The following is a 6,918-nucleotide window of genomic DNA, read 5'->3' on the forward strand; positions in this document are numbered from 1 at the left end:
CCAGACTTGTACTACTTTTACTACTGTACATAACAGAGTGATCACTTAAGTGAGCAGTTTATTGGAACATTCACTAAATATCAATTATCTCATATTCTACCAGTTGTCTGTTATATAATCAGATCCAGACTTACATGAGGGACATGACCGCCCTTCAGCAGTTATGGCAATATGGAATCTGTTGGGCTGATGCTCCTCGTCAAAACCGCGTCAATTTGATGGTACTACATTATGGAATTTTTATCAGCACCAGTTTGAAGTAGCTACCAAAGCAAAATGTTGATCTTTCAGGGAGCAGACGACTACCCTTATGTTAGCCTTAAGAGAAGATGCTACTGCCATTCTGCAAAGAATGTCCCTTAAGAAGTCGACAATTATTTAGTAAGGCATTTGGAGTTAGTTGAAAATGTGTCGTATACTAGGTGCCAAAAGTCCTTTTAAGATTTTGAATCTGATGTTGCATGAGTGTTTTGACTAGCATATGCAGATATCCTGAAAAAGTCATGAAGATCTTGGCACTTCAAACATGCCTGTATAAATTCCGCTATATTGAAATGAGGCAAAATTTATTACCAGCCCATCTACCTAAACTAGTAAATGTACTAAAATGGGCCCTTAAATTCGGAGTATGGGAAATATTTCGAAGGAGGTTACGTAAGAAGACACTATTTAAAAAACACCAGTTCTACCCCCGCCAATCTAGAAAACTAAAGAAGGTCCACGCGAAGGAGAAATCATCGACCTGTATTCAACAAGTCATGCTTCAAAGAGTCATGACATCTCATGACATCTTGACCAAGTAACTTAGTTATTCTGGGATTGATAGCGTCCATCAGAACCCACGTAGAAGGGTACGGTCTTGGAGACGTCTCAATTCGGTCTACATTAGTCGTCGACGCATTCACTATCGTCTCCAACAGGTTAGTAAGACATCATACAAAGTCGTTGGCAGAACGTCATTTTAAGAGACTTTACATTATTCCTGTTTTATGCATTTCAATATGTTACTTTTTGTGACTTTTGAATCTTACTTTCCTGAAGAACAGAATACAAAACTGAAAATAAACTCATGGATTCAAAACCCTTTTTCATCTAAATTGCAGAAGCATTTAGTTTAGGGTGCCGTTAAAAATTAAGTTTTTTAAAAGGGTTCCATCACGAAAAAAGTTTGAGTAACACTGCTGTAGGGAAATCACATCTGAATACCGACTGAGAAGAGTTGTGTCATCCGCATATTGTACAGACATCACCTCTGAGAAGTGGGTGGGTAATTCATTTACATAAAGTAAAAACAAAAGAGGACCCAAAATTGATCCCTGAGGCATCCCTGCTGTTATTGGAAGTATGGAGGATGTTCATCCTACACAAGTCACCATCTGCTGACGCTCACAAATGTAGGACTGGATAAGTTCCAGGCAAATACCCCGGATACCGTAAAAATCCAACTTGCTCAAGAAAATATTATGCGAGACACAGTCGAACGCATTTGAGAGGTCGCAGAAAATTCCACCCACTGTCTTGCCCCCCTCAAATGCATCAACCCGGTAGTCTACCATTACCCTGATTGCATCAGCAGTGATCTTCCTTTCGGAAAGCCAAACTGCGCGGGTGAAAGTAAATTATGTTTATCTAAAAAGGATATGAGACGTTGGTTTAGACAGAGCTCAATGGGCTTGGATAATATTGGTATTATTGATATGGGTCGATGATTTCCTGGATCATCCATATTACCCTTTTTAAATATAGGAATAACTTTACTTATTTTAAGCTTTTGTGGAAATGTACCAGATGAAAAACATTTGTTTATTATTAGAGATAGTGGTAGGGCCAAACCATTTGCAAGTTGTTTCAATATTTTATTGCTCAAACCAAAGATATCTTGAGCAGAACTATCACTTAAACTTTTTAAAAGATCAATGACTTCTATTTCGGTAACAGGTGAGAGAAATACTGTTGAATTGTTATGTACATATTTTGCTGTAAATTATACAGGGTCATTAGATTTTTGCAGTGTATTTGTAATTGAGTCAGCTATATTTACAAAGAATTTGCTAAACTCATCGGGAGTTACATTACATTTCGATTTACTAGAATCATTATTTTTTTGTTTCTTTAATAATGTTCCAGATGGTTTTGGATTTGGTATGACTATTTCCTATTTTGTTTGAATAATACGAGTGTCTCCCTTGTTTTATTTTAGTTTTATATTCCTTTATACGAATTTTTAGCCATTCTGAGAGATCTAGAGTACTGTTTATTTAAGGTAGAAAAGAAGTTTAAGTTATATCTCAATCTCTTCAGTTTATTATTAAATCATTTTTTTTCTTTATTTTTGGTGAGAATTATTTTAGTTTTTTTAGGTATATGAAAGTCTATAATAGACATTAGAACATTGAGAAATATTTCAAGAGTTGTGAACGTTAATCAATCATCAAGTACCAACAACCAGTCAACGTTTAGTAATGAAGTAATACAGCGAGAAAATCTCTCTCCCCAATACGGTCTGAACTCTAAGACCGTTGTGTGGGTGTTTTCAGTACTTTCATTTATTGATTCAAATGTATTAGTAATAGCCATATGATCTGTTCTGTCCCATAGAGTACATTTACAATTAATTGCACAATTTGTTAAGTTATGCAGTTATCAAGGCAACTACTTTTTGTGGTTTTTGAGATTCTACTTGCGCTATTTACCAGGAATTTAAAGTCATATGTGCCGACAAGTTGGGTGAACTGGGCTAAAATGAGGTTATCCGCTAGTAGATCTATATTAAAAACACCATAAATAAAGGTACGTTTGCGTCTATTGAATAAGAAATTTAGAACTGTATCAAGACTCTGAAAGAACACTTCCAATTTACCTGATGGAGATCTGTAGACACTCAAAACTACAATCTGCAAGGCTTCACTGTCAGTCGCAACGACTTTAAAGTGTGTCTCTATTGACATGTTGTCTATATTTGGGATCTTCTTTACAAGAAACGTTTCTCTGGTGTAGATAAGGACTCCACCTCCTATTGCTTCAGTACGGCTGAAACTGTTGGATAGATGGGATCCAGACAGAGAGTAATTTTCTACTGCTTGTTGAGGAAGCCAATGTTCTGATAGATTGTCAAACTTTGGATGTTAAGGGACATAATTTTGATATTGGAAGTCAGATGTATGCGGGCAACTCCCTCTAATTCAGATTCTCATTCAGATTTTTCCGTCCATCTAAAAAATTCCGTCCAAGTGAGAAGTTAAACCTTTCAAATGCAACATTCTTCGACCAGAAGGAATTGCTGTAGATGGTATCCTTCAGTTCTGGAGTCACTCCTACCATAAACTTTTTATTGTCTGATTGGTTTTGTTTCGGGATACACTGTTTAACCTAGACATCAGTGCAATTGTTATGCTTGGTAACGTAATTTTTTTATATCCATTTCGGTGAAAGTTTCATTAATTTTTGATAAAAAGACCCATACCCTTCTTTTTCGTTGGGCAGACGTGAAATCTAATTGTGTTTCATGATCTTCTCGACTTCCAATTTTAAGGTTTTTTTTCCTAAAGCGTAGTTTACACGAGATAGTAAATTGCGATAGTACTTGTAAGAGTAACTTGTAGAAGTGTTTACACTGAAGCAAATTTTTGCAGCAATTTCTATCGGCAAGTGCTCTAGCTAGACAATACTTGCGGCAAGTGATTTTGGGTGTATACATGGGATAGAGTGATTGGTTTTGCGTATAGACAGTATAGTGTTTGCTAGACGGAAAAATGTCTAGCCGCAGAAAGAGAGCTGCAGCTGCCGTTGTTGTCCTTAGTATAATTTTCCAAAAACAACGAAAAAAGACTAGAAAAAAAATTTGGGTGAAAGAATGGATAGCAAGAAGGCCTACTCTTGGCGCTTATGTGATGTTGTTAGACGAGTTAAGAAGTGAAGATACAAACAAATTTAAAAATTTCGTGCGTATGTCAGCAACCGATTTTAACTTTTTACTGCATTTAATTGCCGACAAAATATCAAAATTGGATACAAATATGTTGGATACAAAATTTTGATTTTAGGTGATTCATACCATTTCCTTATTTATCTGTTTCGTATCCCTGTATGTACGATCTCAGCGATAATTCCGGTATGCTGTTAGGCTCTGAACGAGGCACTACAAAATGAATACTTTAAGGTAAAAATAATAAAACGATTTATTTTTCTTGTTTACCTAATTCTTTATACTGAACAGTGGAAGATGTTTGTAATGTGACTGGGTCAATTGGGTTAAATGTGGTGGTGATGAAACAGATCAAAAATGATCTTCAAAATTATTAGAACTGACTGATGTATGTGAGTGTGTTGAGGTAGCTGATAAACTTCTTTCATTATCTTCCATTTCGAACATGTCTAAAATAGCTTTCTGAATTATTCGTTTTAATTTCCTTTTATTCTGGTCAAATTTTAAATTTCTTATTTCAGAAGCAACGAATTCTCCAAATATATCATATTCGTCGGATGGCTTATTAAGTTCGGTGATGGTTTTTTCCATAGCATCATTGTCAATAGCACTACGTTTCTTTTCTATGCATTTGTGAGTAATGGCAGTCTTGGGCGTTACCTTAGTTGCCTGACTTGACTCTTGCAAATACGTTTCAGCTGCCTTTTTTGATACATCCTACAAAATATAACACTACAAATGTAAAGCTCAACTTTTAGCTACCTACTACAGAAAAAGAATGGAAAAAGATTGCAAAATAGTTTGAAGAAAAATGGAACTTCCCTCATTGTTTGGGAGCATTAGACGGAAAGCATATTGTTATACAAGCACCTCCTGGCAGTGGAAGTTATTACTATAATTATAAAGGGACAAATAGTATTGTTCTCATGGCACTTGCCGATGCTAATTATATATTTACATATGCCGATATTGGAGCGAATGGGAGAGTATCTGATGGAGGAGTTTTTAATAATAGCGGATTAGCAACAGCCTTGCAAGAAAATACAATAAATTTGCCTCCCCCAGAGCCATTACCTGGGCGTACAAAGCAAGTACCATATTTAGTCGTTGCCGATGATGCCTTTGCGCTTAAACCATATTTAATGAAACCATATCCATTTAAAAATCAACCTAGTATTAATGGCATTTACAATTTTGGTCTCTCGAGAGTCAGACGAATCGTGGAGAATGTATTTAGCATAATAGCAATTAGATTTCGAATTTTAAGAAAACCCATTCCGCTAGCACCGGAAAAAGTAATAACAATTACAAAAACAATATGTGTCCTCCATAATTTTCTTAGGTCACGTAACACCTCTATAAATGAATATGCGCCGACTGGTACTTTTGATGGTGACAAGAATAAAATGGAAAATTGGCGCAATGAAGGACTACCTAGAGACAATATTATGTTACCACTTCAAAACGACAATGTTCACAATTACTCAGTAATAGCTAAAGAAATCCATGAAGAATTTCGTGATTACTTTGTTTCGGCGGAAGGTGAAGTTTCTTGGCAATATAAACATATTTAAAATAATGGTAATACATAATTTAAAACTGTAGTACTTTTTTACGTACCAATAAATTATCCTCGGTCCCTGATGTTATGTTTTGATCAAATATAAACTTAATTAAATCGACTTCCTTCCACTTCCTTTTTTTTAAATTTGTTTCACTCCTGGTTTGCTTGAGTGCGGAGATTATGGAATTTTTTGTTGAATTTCGGCATCAGTTGTATTAAATTTTTCTGCTATAAACTTTACGGCCCGCTGTTTTTTATTTCTATCTCTATATATTTTTGATTTTATTTGCCACAGCTCCGGAAACCCTTCAAAAATATTTATTAATTCGCACGTATCTTCTTTGGACCATACACGTTTGCCCTCCATTTTGCTTTTCTTGCACTATTTAACTTGCACCCAACTTTCAACAAAACGGAAAATAAATTATAACTTGCTAAAGAACTGTCCTGATTTGTTTAGACCTGCAATAATTTATGACGCAACTACTTGACCGTAAGCTTTGCTACTTGCTGGGAGAGAGCTCTCGGACATTGTTTACATTATGCAAATTATTTGGAAGTGCTCTCAGATATAAACTTGCGATAGTCTACTTGCTCGTGTAAATTAGGCTTAAAGGATCGACGTTCTTTTCTTTCTTAGTGTTCTTCGAAGCTTCGCCTCTTTAATAGGGATTCTGTTTCAGAGTTTTGAGTGTGTTGCTTATGAGATTTTTTGCCATTTGCAAGCACCCAGGCATCACCACCGCCAGGGTCGAAACCTGGAGTAGCATCGTGCGAATTTTCAGAATCTATCTTCACGTTGTTCTGAGACTGATAACATTGATGATAGTGACACTTCAGTTTGTTTTTTTTATTTTGTTTCTCCGCCAATTTTGTAGGATCGTGGGGCCCTGCTTGCGACTGAGGCAGGTGCTGTTCAGAGTTTTTTACTTTCTTAGGGCGTACTTCCTGCTCGAGAGTCTATATTTTTTGGATCAGCAAAAGATTATTATGCTGCAAAATAGTGTTTTTGCTTGACGATTCATCAAGCCGTTTTTTAAGGTAAACAATTTCTGTATTGAGTTTTTCCTCCGTAATTTTTGAGTTTTCTTTTAATATTTCAATTTTCTGCTCACCTTGTTGGACCAGAGCTTCCAGATTACATATTTTGAGTTCCTGACTTGCCGATTCTTTTGTGGGTTTTGAGGTTAGGTCTTGCACACAACAAATCATCCTTGAATCATCAAGAGGTGTTAATTTGGGAAAATCTCTTGATAGGCACGATTTGTGATAGGTTTTCCCACAAACTATACATATTGTGTAGGCACAAACTCGGGCTTTACAGCAGTCAAATGTATTTTTTGCCAGAGCATTGTTTGTTGTTTCTTCGTTTGGCGGTGCCATTTTTCTCAAATTTTAAAATATAAAGTGAAAACAATAACTCAAACAA

Source organism: Anthonomus grandis, chromosome 1 (genome assembly GCF_022605725.1).
Source record: "Anthonomus grandis grandis chromosome 1, icAntGran1.3, whole genome shotgun sequence".
Taxonomy (NCBI): Eukaryota; Metazoa; Arthropoda; class Insecta; order Coleoptera; family Curculionidae; genus Anthonomus; species Anthonomus grandis.